Consider the following 15470-nt stretch of genomic DNA (forward strand, 5'->3'; position numbering starts at 1 on the left):
ATAGCAGGCGCGAACAAAGTAATAAATATCGATAGAGGGAATAAGGGAGGCATTATATATAGCCGCTATAACCTAACTACTACGATCGCGAATAACACATAATATAACTAGACCGAGACTAAGCCTACCTAAATATAGAAGCGACCTACTATTATTATAATCTGTAAAGGACTGGCCCTAGGGCTACTGCGAATAGGCGTCGAATGAATATATTAAATAGACTAAGGAGGAAAGAGAGAGGGCCCGAATAGGGGCCTCTAAGTAGCCTATTTATGCCCGTACGTAGCACGGGCCGAGTCCTTAGCGAGCCCTCGTGACCCCGTGCCGATACTCCTGAGGCTAGTCGCGGGCGCAGCCCGAGTCCTAGCCACATTGTGGCGCGGGCGTAGCCCGAGCCCGTGACATAATTGAAGAATTGATAAAAAAGCTTTAGGATTATATCCCTCTAGTAGTATTAGGATAAGTGCGAGAAATTATAAAAATTATAGCTAATACGGCCTATAGTAAGGCTACTTTAGACCCTATCGGTACCCTTACCGATATAATTTTAAAGACTATTAAAAAAGCTATTAAATCGGCCCTCTAGAATATCCCAAAATAGGCACTAGCTACTATTTAGGCAAATATCGCGGCATAAAGATATACTACTATTACTATACCACCCTAATATACTATCGCTCCCCTTCCGGTCCCGCTATATATCTATAAGGAGATTTTAATTAAAGGCAATAGTATTAGTGTCGGAATCGCTGTCGCAAGGTGCCCAATTGGGCACACTGCGACGAATGTGCCGCGCACACCCGTTGGGCACGATGTGGCCACTTTTGCCCCTTTACCCCTGAGCCCGGTAGGGCACGCGGGCAGCCCGGCCCGACTGCGCCGATGCACGTGACAACGGCACACACACAAAAAGGCCATATTGTATAATTACCCTCTTTTGCTTCCTTTCTTTCCTTTTAGATAGTCAGTCATTAGTAAAGCAATTAAATCCTTTACTTAGTGACTTTACGGTACATGATACTACGCGTGCGACCCTATATATAACTGGGTACCCCGAGTTTATATCAATACTGATCAGTAGTAATAACCACCACTCATAGGATAATTACATCCCGTAAAGAATGGTGCATTATAAATTAGTAAAATATTGATTTCGAAGAGGCAGTTAAGCTTTCTCGGCTGTACTAATAAGGAAGATAGACAGCCTATTCTATTTTAAATAGCTGAGTATACTATTAACTAGAAGGAGAACGATTTATGACCTCTCCTTCCCCTCGTCTATTACGAAGAAGAAACTTATGCTAAATATCATAATCTTTAAAGATACTTTTAGTATTTAAGAAGAACGATTTATAACCTCTTCCTATTCTTTCTTTCTTTTACTACTATGGTAAAAGCCCTCTCAAATCTTATACTCTTTATAAGAGGGAATCTTACACTCCCTGTAATATATCCTCCCCCCCCTTTTAAACCCTCTTCTTAATACTATAGCATTATTATAACAACCATAAAAGCTAACTGAGAGGATATAATAATTTGCCTCACTCTTTAACGACAATTAGATCAACGCTATAAAGCCTATCGACCCTAATAATACTACGAATGTATAGCTATATAACCGTATCGCATTCCTTATAGATATTTATAAGGAAAATACCTATCTGGATAATGATTTTTAGGAATAATTCCGTAAGGATTATAGTGAGTGGAATAAAGCCCTATTCCGCCGTATTAACGCTTAGGTTTTACGGCAGTTCCGTTTAATATTATAGGAATGCAGCATATATATTAGAGTATCAGGTTCCTTAACAATACTAACCCTCTTTGAATGCCTTTAATAACAATAGAATCTATAATGGCCTTAAGAGGAAGTGACCTGGCAATTTGCTTGTAGTGTATTCTTATCCTAGCTTAACCCTACTAGGGAAGCCTTACTACCTATTGGTAATACCGAGCAAGAGATATAAAGGCTTCAAAATATACCCTCATATATACGTATAAGGCCCTCATTATTATTATTACGAGCCCCTATAATAGTTATGCAAATACCCTTACTAAGGCTCGCATTACGGCTCTTATAAGCCCCGTTAATGCTAAGGAACTTTATTATACTAATAGAACGATTATAGTTATAATAACCTTCTCTCTATATCGAAAAAGCCTTATGCCTTTACCCCTGCCCCTACTGATGAAGAAAGGGGCCGGTCCCTATAACTAAAAGGGAAGATACCTATTTATAATAGGCCGCTATTCGAAATAGGGGAGAGCTCCCGTTATCAATAATAATATATAACGGCCGATGATTATAGCCTATAAGACCAACCCAATCGAATATATTACTCTAGGGATTATACCCCTAGCTAAGGTGGCTATCTTAATGCCCCTTAAGGTTATAGTATACCTAATAGAGGTCGAGCTATAGGCCCTAATAATATATTTCCTTTAATAGAGGATCCTAATAATAATACCCTCCAAGCTAATACCGCCCCTAATACCAGGTATTACGAATCGCGGTATTACAGCCTATAAGCCCTAACGCCTTATCCAATAATACTAAAAATAGGCACGGTATCTGGCCTTTCCTATTAATATCGGCCTATTTAGGCCGATAAATAGATGGTTTTAATAGGAGTACCGATAAACCTGGACTAACTCAGGTTATAGGATAACCCCGCCAGAGATCCCGCTAGCCTACCGTAAGGCTATTAATAAGCTATTCTAGAATACCCTTTAAAATACCCTTAAGGTTATACCCAAAAAGCTTATATAGAGGCCGGGTTTGACTAAAAAGACTATTCCCAAACCAGGTTTAATAATATATCGAAGAAGATATCTAACCTCTTATATAGCTATTGTATAGAGGATAGATATAGCGGCAAAATAGATAATTTCTTTATACTAAAGGTTATATCTTTTAAAAGTAAGTACTACCTACTAAGATTACCTAATAATATATTTGCTAGAGCCTTCTAAATTATACTTATCGGTAATACTGAGACCTATTATTTTAATAATATTGAATGTATTTGCAATATCCTTACTTTTGACGATATAATCCGCAAAATTAAGAGCTATTTCGAAAATAAGAGTATAGAGCAATTCTATTTGCACTATTGGAATAGAATAATGCTCTAATTAACTATTGCAAAATATCCCGATAAGTTAAAGCTAGAATGCCTTAATATCCTACTAGAAGAACTTTAATGCCTATATTGTAGTCTTTTTCCCCCCTTTACAGCTAATATAGAGCTTTATCGGCAAGTGCTTAATGCTATAAGAGATACCCCTAAGTATAGCCAGGCGCTATATCGATATGTCCCTATATTCGAAGGCCTCGCCGCTAACCTATAGCGATCCCTTTCTATTTATAAGACTACCTATACAACTTAATAGTATTACTTCCTTTAATAATAGCCTTAATAATATTAAGATATTAAAGATATTGATGATAATATAGCGTTATTTATAGATCGTAGATACAGTTAATCTCACAACCTGTATCAACGCCCCTAATAGTACAGACCCCCTTAATAGCAATAATAAAATCGCGCCTTTCCAACCAGGCCCCATTAAAGACATTACTTTATTTATAATAAATCAGGATATTGGTTATCTAATTATATTGATAAAGAGCAATAAGAATTAAAAGTATAATAGCTGAAGAACCGTTCCAATTAGACCGCCCCTAATAATAAGAGATTCTATATTTTCCTATAAAAATATAAAGGGACTACTAATTAAAGCCATCTTAATAATGCCGATTTTGATAATATCGTTAAAGATATTGAAGTTATAATAGCAGGGGATGCATAATAGGATGCAGAAAATGCTATTATACTATAAATTATAGCCACTTAGTACTTCTTAGCCCTTAATCAAGCAGAACTATTACCTTCTTCGTCTATCGAAATATTATAAGCCTTATAAGATAAATTATGCCGATATGCCTTCCTGCAAATTAACCCCTTTTAAATGCCCTTACTATTAGACTATAATTCTGCCTTTCTAGAAGAAGAACGGTATAGTAATTATACCTTCCGCGGAATCCTACTAGATACTAACGCCTCTAGCCTATTAATAGCAGGCTTAGGTTAAGCAAAGGCCCTAATAAAATTAATAAAGACCCTGACTATTAAAACAACTAATAAGCAGTATATAGTAAACTTTAGCGCGGGTTCCGCTATATCTTTTAGTATATTAAATATCCCGATGATATTCGGCAATATCCCCTTTTATATTTTTAATAGCAGTACCCCCTTTCTATATTCTATTACAGATATAAATAGGATAGGCGTAAAGCTAGATAATATCGATAACCTATTAATCAAAAGGGATATTAATGTCCCAATTATTAGGAAATAAGGATATCTATAGTAGACCCTCAATGCCATAGATACTATAGCCTTTTATCTATCGTTATAGGAAATCTGTTAGCTTTATTATCGATTCGGGCATCCCTCTATTAATAGGCTTACTAAATTACTTTAGCGGTCTAGTTATAATAATATTAACCGCAATATTATCGAGAGTATTACCTATATATGCTATTAATGCTAGATGAATATAAAGGCACCTAGCCGATTTAAATTTATATTAAAGGATAACCGCTAATTTAACTATGAGATAATTATAGATATCCTTTATATTGATAATCGGCCGGTATTATATATTGTAGATGCCGCAATAAGCTTCTAGGCAGCTAGATTCTTTAATCTATAAAAGCAGAAGGCCTGCGATATTTAGAATGCCCTTAAGAAATACTAGATTAATACCTATTTTGGCCTACTAGATTAGATAGTCTATAATGCCGGACTAAACTTTGCTTCTGCTGAATTCCGTTATAATGCCCGGCTTTTATCTATTAATGTAGATGAAATCCCTGTGGAAGCCTATAATAGTATTGGTAAGGTCGAGAGATATTACGCCCCTTTACGCCGAGCCTATATAATTGTTAATAATAAAGTAGGCGACCTAATAATAAGGGAATAGAAATTATAGCTCGCTATAAAAGCTATGAACGATTCCATTGGACCTAATGGTCTAGTGCCTATATTATTGGTCTTTAAAGTATATCCTTAACTTATAGGTGATTTACCCCCTAGCCTATTAGTATTATAATGCGCTTTAATATTACGAAAGGCTACTAATGAAGCTAGGAAATGCCTCGCTAAGCGATAGGTTTATAATGCCTTCGCCTAATAGAATGGCTTAGATACCCGGCCTATCTACCGATTACCCCTATAGTCTAATATATAGGTATAGCAAGAGAAAGGTGGCTAGTATAGGCTATACCGGCTAATCAGCCTCGATAGTGATATCTATATTATATAAATGCCTTATAGCCCTATTAAGTTCTAATTAATAGTCGTTAAGCCCTATTACCACGATTTTAATAATAATCCTGCTACTAATAATCCTAAAGATATCGTCTATACTAAAGGCCTGGCCCGCCCTAGCCGGATAGAAGTCAGGATACCGGCTGCAGCTACACTTCTAACCGTAATAATACCTATAGCCGAGATATTATCGATAATACCTATAGTCGCGATATTATTAATAATACCTACAGTCGCGATATCATCGATACCTATAGCCGCAATATATCTATCGCTAGCTACTAGGTCTAATCAAGCTAGGCCACTATTACTATTACTAGTAAGGGTAGTATCCGATATTATAATTAATAAGGACCAAAAAAAAGCTTTCGTTAATACTATAGCTTCTGATACTATTATCAATATCTGTAAAGAACTGACCCTAGGGCGGCTGCAAATAGGCGTCGATGATATATATTAAATAGACTAAAGAGGAAAGAAAAAGATCTAAATAGGAACCTTCTATCTAGTCTATTTATATCCCAATCGTAATATGTATCGGAGTCCTAGTATAGTTCTATGACTCTGTCTGTCGCCCTTCTTAGGCTAGACGCAGGCGTAGCCTAAGTCCTAGCTATATTATAGCACAGGCGTAGCCCGTGCCTATGATATATCCCCCTCCTCTATCTTAGAATCAGAAGAATATTATCTTAAGTCATCCCTTTTATATATCGCCCCCCAATTAAAACCTCTTATAGCCCTCTAAAATAACCTTAATTAGATATATAGGATATTAATCGGGCGCGTAGATATACCAATATATAACCGATGTAAATATAGCAGGGGCTAGAGTCGGTATACTCTAGGCAGATATAATAGAATCTTATTAAAGCTAATCGTAGTACTATTAGCTAAAAGGAGTTATATTGCAGCTATTATAGAGCAGAAAAATTTTATCACTAGCTATCGGTTAGGAATCTATCTATACTAAGGCTTTTTCCTTTATTTACTTCTCTTTTATACTTCTTTCTCCCTCTTTATATCCTTATGCCTACTATTATTAAGGCTATTATTCCTAGTAGTAAGTCTATAGCCTTACTACTATCGTAAGGATTGTCCCTACTAATAGAGTTGCGCTATCGAAAGTTCTTAGCTTGTTCGTATTAGGTCTATGCGGTAAATCGTCTAATACTAATAGGTATCTAGGTCCCCCCCTATTTGCTATTACATTAGATTTGTTGCTATATCGTCTAGAGGACTAATAGATAGGAGTATACCTATCGGCTGGGACCCTCTTATAACCCTATTGGGTCTATCCTAAGCGTCTACTAGAGACCCTAGAAGTGTTAGGCGCAGAGGAGGTTCCTAGCTAGAAATGCCATTACAGCCGCTATAGTTTATACCCTCCTTAGGACGGTTATATATTTCCCCCCTTAGCTTTAAGTTTATTATTATTTCTAATAATGACGAGAGTTCGGCAGAGTCTTTATCGCTTAATATAAGGGCTTTATTATCCCCTTCGCGTCCTTAAGGTCCTCTTACCCCTTTTTATATAAAAGTCCTATCGTTACCTCCCTATATGCTATTATCGTTAGGGGTAATACTAATAAAAGCTTCTTTTTCGATAGCTATTACCCTAAAGACCCTATTAAGAGCACCCTTAGCTCCCTCCTTATTAGTTATTATGCCCCGGATACTATTATATGCTAGGAAAATACTGTTTTTGCCTACTACTAGATCGTTATATTAGCGGTTACGAAAGAAACGCACTATAAGAGAGTTCTTTATTTAAGGGGATTCTAAGGGGTTAAATGCTAATAATACTAAGGAGGTCGAGTATACTTATATCGCCTGCATATAGTATACTATAGATACCGGAGAATATATTATCTATATGCAGGCCGATCGCTCCTAGGCTTATATTTAATACCATTAGAAATATAAGACGTGCATCTAGTGCGAATATATAATATCAATAAATCCCTAACTATAGCGGGTAATAAAGCGTATCGTCCGTATGGCATAAAAGAAATAAAGTATTAAGGAAGCCGCCTATCTAAAGGTAGGAGATATCCTAGGCCGAAAGGCCTATCTTTGCCCTAAGTTTAATACGCTATATTATTAATAGGATAAACTATAGGCTATAGTGCAAGAGTATATTATAACGGCCCTTTTTATATACGCCCTAGCTATTAATATCGGCGGGTCGATTCCTATTACTCCTATAATAACTATTATTCCTTCTGCCTTAGCTACTAAATCCCGATAGGCTAGCGGCAACTCTATAGCGCCTATTATATAACTACTCGCAGAGTAATAATAAGATATACGGATTATAGTAAAGGCGATGATTAGTTTTGCATATTAGGTCGCCCCCGCTATACCTGCACTTTATACTCTGCCTACTTTCTTTTAGTTAGTATCCCCACTTTATGCTAGAATAGCCTCGCCTTAAGCCCCTATACCGATAACTATACTATAAGCTAAGGCTAGTCTTATTACTATTGGCCTAGTATTATAAGTATATCCTTCTGGACCTATTATACCCTATTATAGGTACTTAAGCTATACTCTTCTTAGTTAGTATCTACTAATTATGCCGCTGATACCGCTACTGTCTTTTCTGCCCTATTATCCTATAGTCCCCCCCTTCCCCTATATACCTCCCTACTGAATCCTATAGGAGGGCAAGGAAATACTAATAAGGGTAAGGGTAGTAAAGGGAGTAGAAATTAATAAATATAGGGATAAAGCTAGAGTTACTAAGAAACGAAAGATAAATACTAAAATTTGCTAAATTACTTTACTAAAAAAGAAAAAGATTAGTTTTTTTTTTTTTTATATAATTAGATAATATTAAGGTTATAGGTCTAAAATCCGATCCTAAGGCTATATAAATCCATTATATATCTAAATATCCCCCTATTTAGCCTTAAATACCTCTTATGCCGCTATCTTTAGGAAGTTCTTTAGGGGTTCCTATATAGGTAAGTTATATTCTTTCTATTTTATAAATATATTATAGTTCTACCCCCGACTTTAAGTATTCTTTATAGCTAAAATCTCTTCTACTTTATATTCCTTATATAGCCAATTAGAATCCTAGGGTAGTATAAATAGGGGACTAAATCGTATATTAATTACCTTTTAGCTTAGTAATAGGTTAAAAGCCGCTTATTCGACTAAATTAATATAGAAAATTAGGTAAATACCCTATAGGATATCGAGTCAAATATTAAGTAGAGATAGTATAGCTATAACTATATACTTTGCCGAGACCTAGTCGAGCTTCTTATAAGGCCGGTTTATCTTAATATTGCATAAGGTAAGCTATACCTAATCCCTAACTTAAAAATATTCTACCGGACGGCGCGAATAGTTAATTGCGTCCTACTATTGCTGCTATATAAAAGCGATAGCGGCCTAAGCTACTTTTTATCCCTTATAGAGTATAGCTAAAAATAGAGTAGCCTGCCCTTTTAGGGTTATTAAATTCGGTATTAAATCTAAAGGCGATATAATTATTAGAATATTAAATCTATTAAGGAGCCGATTAGGACTAAAACCGTTTACTAATAATATCCGGTTATTTAATGCTAGTTAGTATACTATAAGGTATTTTGGCTAATTATATTGGTTAAAGGAGATTATAATACATAAGATAGCCTAAACCTTTTAGTTTATCTATTCTATACTGCTTTTAGTCTAGGGGTGATATACAGTCGAAAGGAGTTATTTAGTCCTAATTAAATTGTAAAATATAATCTAAAATTATCCTATTTAATTAGATCCTTAATTGCTAATAATTTCTTTAGGGAACCTATAGAAATGCTACTAATACTATTAGAACTATTCTATATAGTCTTCTACTTTTATAAAGTATATTACCTTAAGCTAGATATACTTCAATAGGCGATTAGTAATAACTATAAAGAATCGCGGATCGGATATATTATATACGAGAAGATCTATTATAAAATCGATAGAAATCTATAACTAAAATCGGTCTAAAATAGGTAATAGCTATAGTAGGCCTTAACGCAATTATCGGCTCTTATATGCCCCGCAGCATTAGCAATTCCAGATATATCTTACTACTGCTAAAGACATATTATCGAAGTAGTAGTCTTAATATAATAACTAGAATATAGTATTCTTCCCTAGATAGCCCGCAGTAGGTAATTTATAGTATTGCTATATAACTATAGTAGTTAAGGGTTTAAAAGAAGGGAGCTATATCTGCCCCTAATAGAAAAGCGCACTATAGGCATTTAGGGTATAATTTGCAATCTATTCCCTTATTAAAGCCTCAGTTAGAAAATATCTCTCGCCTTTTGCTACTATTACTTAGTATACCCTATATATTTTATCTACGGCTATAGCCTAATCCTAAAGTGCCTAAAGGTAAGAGTCGGCGAAAATATATAAGCTATTAGGTAAGCTAAATCCTAAAGGTATAACTATAAGAACTAGTTCGGTAATCGAATTTAGGTAGAATACTAAAATCAATAGCGGTTTTAAGATCTAGCTAATCTTTAGTATCGCGCTATTGGCTTCCTATTTCTATTGAGATAAAGCATTAGGGTGTTAAGCCTATAACCCCAGCCTATACCGGAAATAAAAATTAAAAAGCGCTAGTATTTTAGCCTATTTAGCCTACTATTCTAATATTTTATAGGGTTAAATAAAATACTTTAGATTCTTATAGTCTATAAGAATAGTAAATAGGGAGGCTACCGATCGGAATTTAGCTAACTACGCCTTAAGATAAAAGATAATAGCAAAAAGCTCCGTATTGTGAATTATATAATTCCGTTTAGTATCTATTAGGCATATAGAATAATATATAATAGGGTAAAGGATTCTATCCTCCCTAATTTAAGAGAGGTAGCTACTAAAAGTAGTACTAAAGCTATCCGCTTTAAGAATTATCTCCTTATTAAGGTCTTATTAAGCGAGAACTAGGTATAAGATAAAGTAATACTTAAGCGCTTAAAATGCCTCCTCTTCTTTATCTAACTATTAAAAAAGAACCCCTTTTTTTATTAACTTAATTAAGGGTTTGGCGAATCGGGAGAAGTTAAGGATAAAATTATAGTAAAAATTTATAAAGCTAAGGAAGCTTTAGACCCCCTTTAGTTTTATAGGGGCTTCCTAGTTTTAAATAGCCTTAATCTTTTCGGGGTCTAAGCAGATCTCTTTTCTTACTATTATAATATAACCTAGATACTAGACCTCTATTACGGCAAAATCATACTTCTCTAAGTCTAGGTTAAGACCGGCATCTTAAAGTTATTAGAGTATATCTTTAATGCATCCTATATAGTCTTCCCTTAATCCTAAGGTATAAATGAGGATATTATTAAGGTATATAATCGCAAAATCCCTAAGTGTATTCCCTAAGGCCCTATTAATATATCGTTAGAATATTATAGGGGCTTTAGTAAGGCTAAAAGGCATTATAAGCCACTTAAAGAGACCAAATCGTATATAGAATATAGTAAGGTATTTATCGCCTTCTATAATACGGATTTTATAGAATACTATATATATATCGACTTTAGTAAACTACTTCGCTTAGGATAAAAATCGTAGGGTCTCCTTAATTAGTAGAAGGGGATATCGGTTTTAGGCTATAACCTTATTTAGGGCTTAATAATCTATATAAAAATGCCACCCTCTATTCCCCTTTTTAGCTAGGAGGACTAAAGCTACTACTAATAAAGAGCTTGCTTAAATCTATCCCTTATCTATAAGGTTACTTACTTATCTCCAAACCTTAAGTAGCTAGTCCTATAATATATTATATAATAGGCCCTAAGATAGGTCTAATATACTTCTATCTGGGGCCTTTTTAAGCTAAATATAATAGTCTAATATACCTTAGTATAGAGGAAGGCCGGAGGCCTTTTCCTTATTAAATAGGTCGTTAAATTCCTATAATTCTAGGGGTAGTATCTGCAGCTTCTATAGAGATAGTATAAGGTCCTAATACAGCAGAAGCGTAATATAGAGGATATATATTATCTCTTATAGGCTTATAGCAATAAAAGGGGTCAATTAGTCTTTAGAATATTTTACCTATTAAAGTATACTATAGAAGACTAAACTAAGAATATTAACCGCAGCGGGGCTAGACTACTATACTACTAATTCCTAAATAATAAAATTGCCTACTGCTCCGATCTTTATCTGATATTATTTCGCTTATAATATTATATTACAGTATTCCATCTAAGGGAGACTTAAAATAATATTATAGGTAAGGCCTAAGATTATATAAAGTATAACTATAGAAGGCTAGCCGTTAATATCGATATCTATACGAACGATATATATAATAAAGGAAATCTGTTAAAACCCTATAGTAGCCTACTAGGCTGCTGGCCTAATGCCCTACTGGCCTACTAACCTTCTGGCCCTTATACCGCCTCTTGGACTTACGGTAGTCTTACCAACCTTAGGCCTTTGCCTTTTACCTTAAGGATTTTCAGTGGACTATTTACTGTATATCAAGTAAGGTAGGCCTTGTTAAAAAAAGGTGTGGCATTGCTAAATTAGCGTGGTTGCCTACTAGCGTGGTGGCGGCCTACTAGCGTGGTGTGGCATTGCTAAATTAGCGTGGTGGCCTACTAGCGTGGTGGCTAGTCCACTAGTGTGGTAGTTAGTCACTAGCGTGGTGACTAATTACTAGTGCGGTGGTTAGGGTGGTTGGAAAGGTCGGATATAGCGGGGTTGCTGACGTATTATAGCGAGCATTACGGGGAGCCTTCTTACTGGCTACCCTGAATGCCTGGGCCCACCCCTCCTTCGTGTATATATAGGATAGCTTTTCCCCTTCTTTTTAGATAGTAGAAAGGTAGCACAATCGAGTCTGTTAATGCACTATATGCCTCTTAACTTCTTACCTTCCCTGCGTTTTCTGGTTATCTTATATTTGCCTTGCCTTTATACTTGCCTTGCTTTATAGCACTTGTATAGTCTTAGGACTTGGTGAAAAATCTAGTATTTATACTAAGATTAGTTCACAGGTCGCAGACAGTCTTGTGCCATCTAGCTAGCTAGTAAGGCTCTGCTTTTGTAGTGACCTTGAGAATTGCAATAGGTTATGAGCCCGGGTTTTACTTCTTTATTTTTACCCTACCTCTTTTGTGTTCACCCCTTAGTCTCTCTTGCTTATTAGTACTACTAATATAGCTATCCTTTGGTATCCTCGGCTTACCCTTATCACTTTTGGCTTACCTCTTGTTACCTACGGCATTACCCTGCGGCAATTAACGGCGTACCTAACGGCAACTTACGGCGTAACCTCACGGCACTTTTAGCGTAACCTTACGTTATTTTTGGAGTAACCTACGGCACCTACGGACTTTATAGTGTGATATCTATCACACTATACCACTGTATAACATCTTTGCACCTAGTGCACGACACCCACTGCACCATACGGCACCTGTTATACTCTCCCACTTATAGCACTTTTGGTACGTCATTTACGGCACCTTTTATATTACGGCACCTATAGCACCCACGGCACCTACGGCACCTACGGCACTTACGGCACCTTTATATTACGGCACCATATAAGCACCTTGAATATCAACGCTATAATACGGACTTGCACAACGCCTACGGCATCTGTACTTTTATACTAAGACCGGCCGCTATAATCTGCGGCTATTTTTATAGTAGGCTACTAGCCACTATATATACTGGCAATCCGACTAGTTATTCGACTATTTTTACTAGCTATTTTACCAGTTACTCGACTATTTTGCTAGCTATTTAGCTAGTTATTCCTCTGCTAATTATTCCTCTGTTATTACAACTATCGGCACCATTTTTCAACGGATTTTTAAACCCTTCTTGCCCACTATGGCAGAGTCAGGATCCTATAAGGTCCCTGAATCCGATACTGAAGTTGATACTAATGCATAGCTACAGCTAGATATGGACGATATGAAATCCCAGATGAATATACTAACTGACCTTATACAGGGCCTAGTTAGTAGGCAAAATAACGACACCTAGGCTACCCAGGCTACTAATAAGAAGCCTACTAAAGCCACTAAAGCTGGACCTTCCACTAAGACTACCACTAAAGATGATGATAGTGAAGCTGACGTTATGGAAATCGACCAACCTTCTACCCCTATAAAATATAAGGGTAAAGAGCCTATTTATACCATAACAGCACCAACAATAACTATCACCAACCAAATTAGTGATGGGGCTATTAAAGAATTAGCTAAGACTGCTAACCGCTTTAAGGAGTCACAGAAGCTAAAAAGCCCCTATAATTTCGACCAGTGGAAGCAGGCCCTTACTATACAACTTAGGGCCTTTAAAATAGCTAATTTTGTTAACGACCCTTCTATAGCAAGGCACTTTGATGAGTCTGAGTAGGCACTTCTACTACTAATGCTAAAGAATAGCTGTGGTGAAGAAGCTGTAGAGGCTATAGACTGGTGTAATGACCCAGAGGAAGCCTACCTTTTATTAGTGGCCTAGTACTGCCACTCACCAGAAGTACAGCGGGCATACTTATACCTTACGTTTTACACTCTTACATTTACCGGTTATAAAGGCACTTTAGAGGCTTTTAATAGCGAATTTAACAGCTATATTTCTCGCCTTAGAATCCTAGGTTCTAAGATCGACTCTTTCGACCAAGTTAACTAGTATCTTTAGGCTATAGAGGGGGTATTTACCCGCTGGACGGAACGCTAACGCTCTATAATTAGGGCTTATAGCGCCCAGGGTGTTATTAACAGCAGCAAATTTAACCTCCAGTATTTTATGGTTGACCTACTAGAAGAACAGCGTTCTAAAGGGTCTAATAAAGTGGCTGCTAATAATAACCCTAAGCAGCTTAAGGCTTCTAAGGACCCTAAGAAAGGGTCTACTAATACCGCTTCTACTAATAATAGTAAGAATAATTCTACTAATAATAGGAAAAAGAAGCAGTAATAGAAGAAGAAACAGGACTCCAGCAGCAATCAGCAAGATGTTAAGGCCTTTATTATAGGCAACTATAATACCCAGGATACTAATATATCTTATTCTTCTTCCACTATATCCACTGATATAAGCTATAGTGCTAAATCAGGCGGTAGGACCCCTAAGGATGCCCTCCTTTACGATACAGGCTCTACTTATTATATTGTTAATGATAAGAAGCATTTTACCATTTTTCACTATTTTTAGAAGGATGATAAGCCTATAATTACTACTGGTGGTAGTCCTATTTCCCCTGCTGGTTGGGGCACGGCACGATTTACTGTGCTATAGGGCATTAATCCTACGAAATGGGGTATTATAGAGCTTAAGAATGCACTATATATTCCTGCCTTGGATATTAACATTATTAGCGGTGTAAAGCATTATGCTGCTAAAGGGGTACTAATTAAAAATCAGCTTTGGTTAGCAAGCCGTAAATGTATCGGCATTTTTAACTTTGATAAATACGGCTTTTTCCTTCTACAGAAAGGAATAGACACACCACTACTGCATCAACCTTATAGCCACTATACTAATAGTATAGTAGTAGAGGTCCCCAGCCCTACTAACCCTACTGATTATAGTAATCCTAAGGAAACTACTATTACCCCTATTCTTATTACTGCGACTAGTAAGGAACCTGTAGAGGCTATTAGCCCTACTACCCAACCTTCCGCTATTATAACTAGCGAAGACCCTGTAGAGGTTACTAACCCTACTCCTACCCCTATAGCTGCTGATACAGAATATCAGAAGCTATTACAATTAGCCGGCATTTAGCATATACGGCTAGGGCATATAGGTATTCAGCTGCTTAAAAAGACCTGTGCTAATACCCCTAGTCTACCTAACCTTAATAAGGTTAAAGATGCTGATTTTCGCTGTCTAGCCTGTATACAGGCTAAGAAGGTTAGAAGACCTTCTAAAGATGCGATACCTAATCTAGCTAAATGCCTAGATATTATAGAAGGTAATACTTTTGCTATATCACCCACACTATACAATAAACGACCTATTGCCCTTATATTAGTGGACAGAAAATCCCGATTCCGTTGGCTTTACTTACTGCCTAATAGGGAAGGCACTATTGTTTTTAAAGCATTATAGAGCTTTATACAGAGCCTATAGGTCAGATATGGTAAAATGCCTATTGAA

Source organism: Ustilaginoidea virens, chromosome 5 (genome assembly GCF_000687475.1).
Source record: "Ustilaginoidea virens chromosome 5, complete sequence".
NCBI classification, from domain to species: Eukaryota; Fungi; Ascomycota; class Sordariomycetes; order Hypocreales; family Clavicipitaceae; genus Ustilaginoidea; species Ustilaginoidea virens.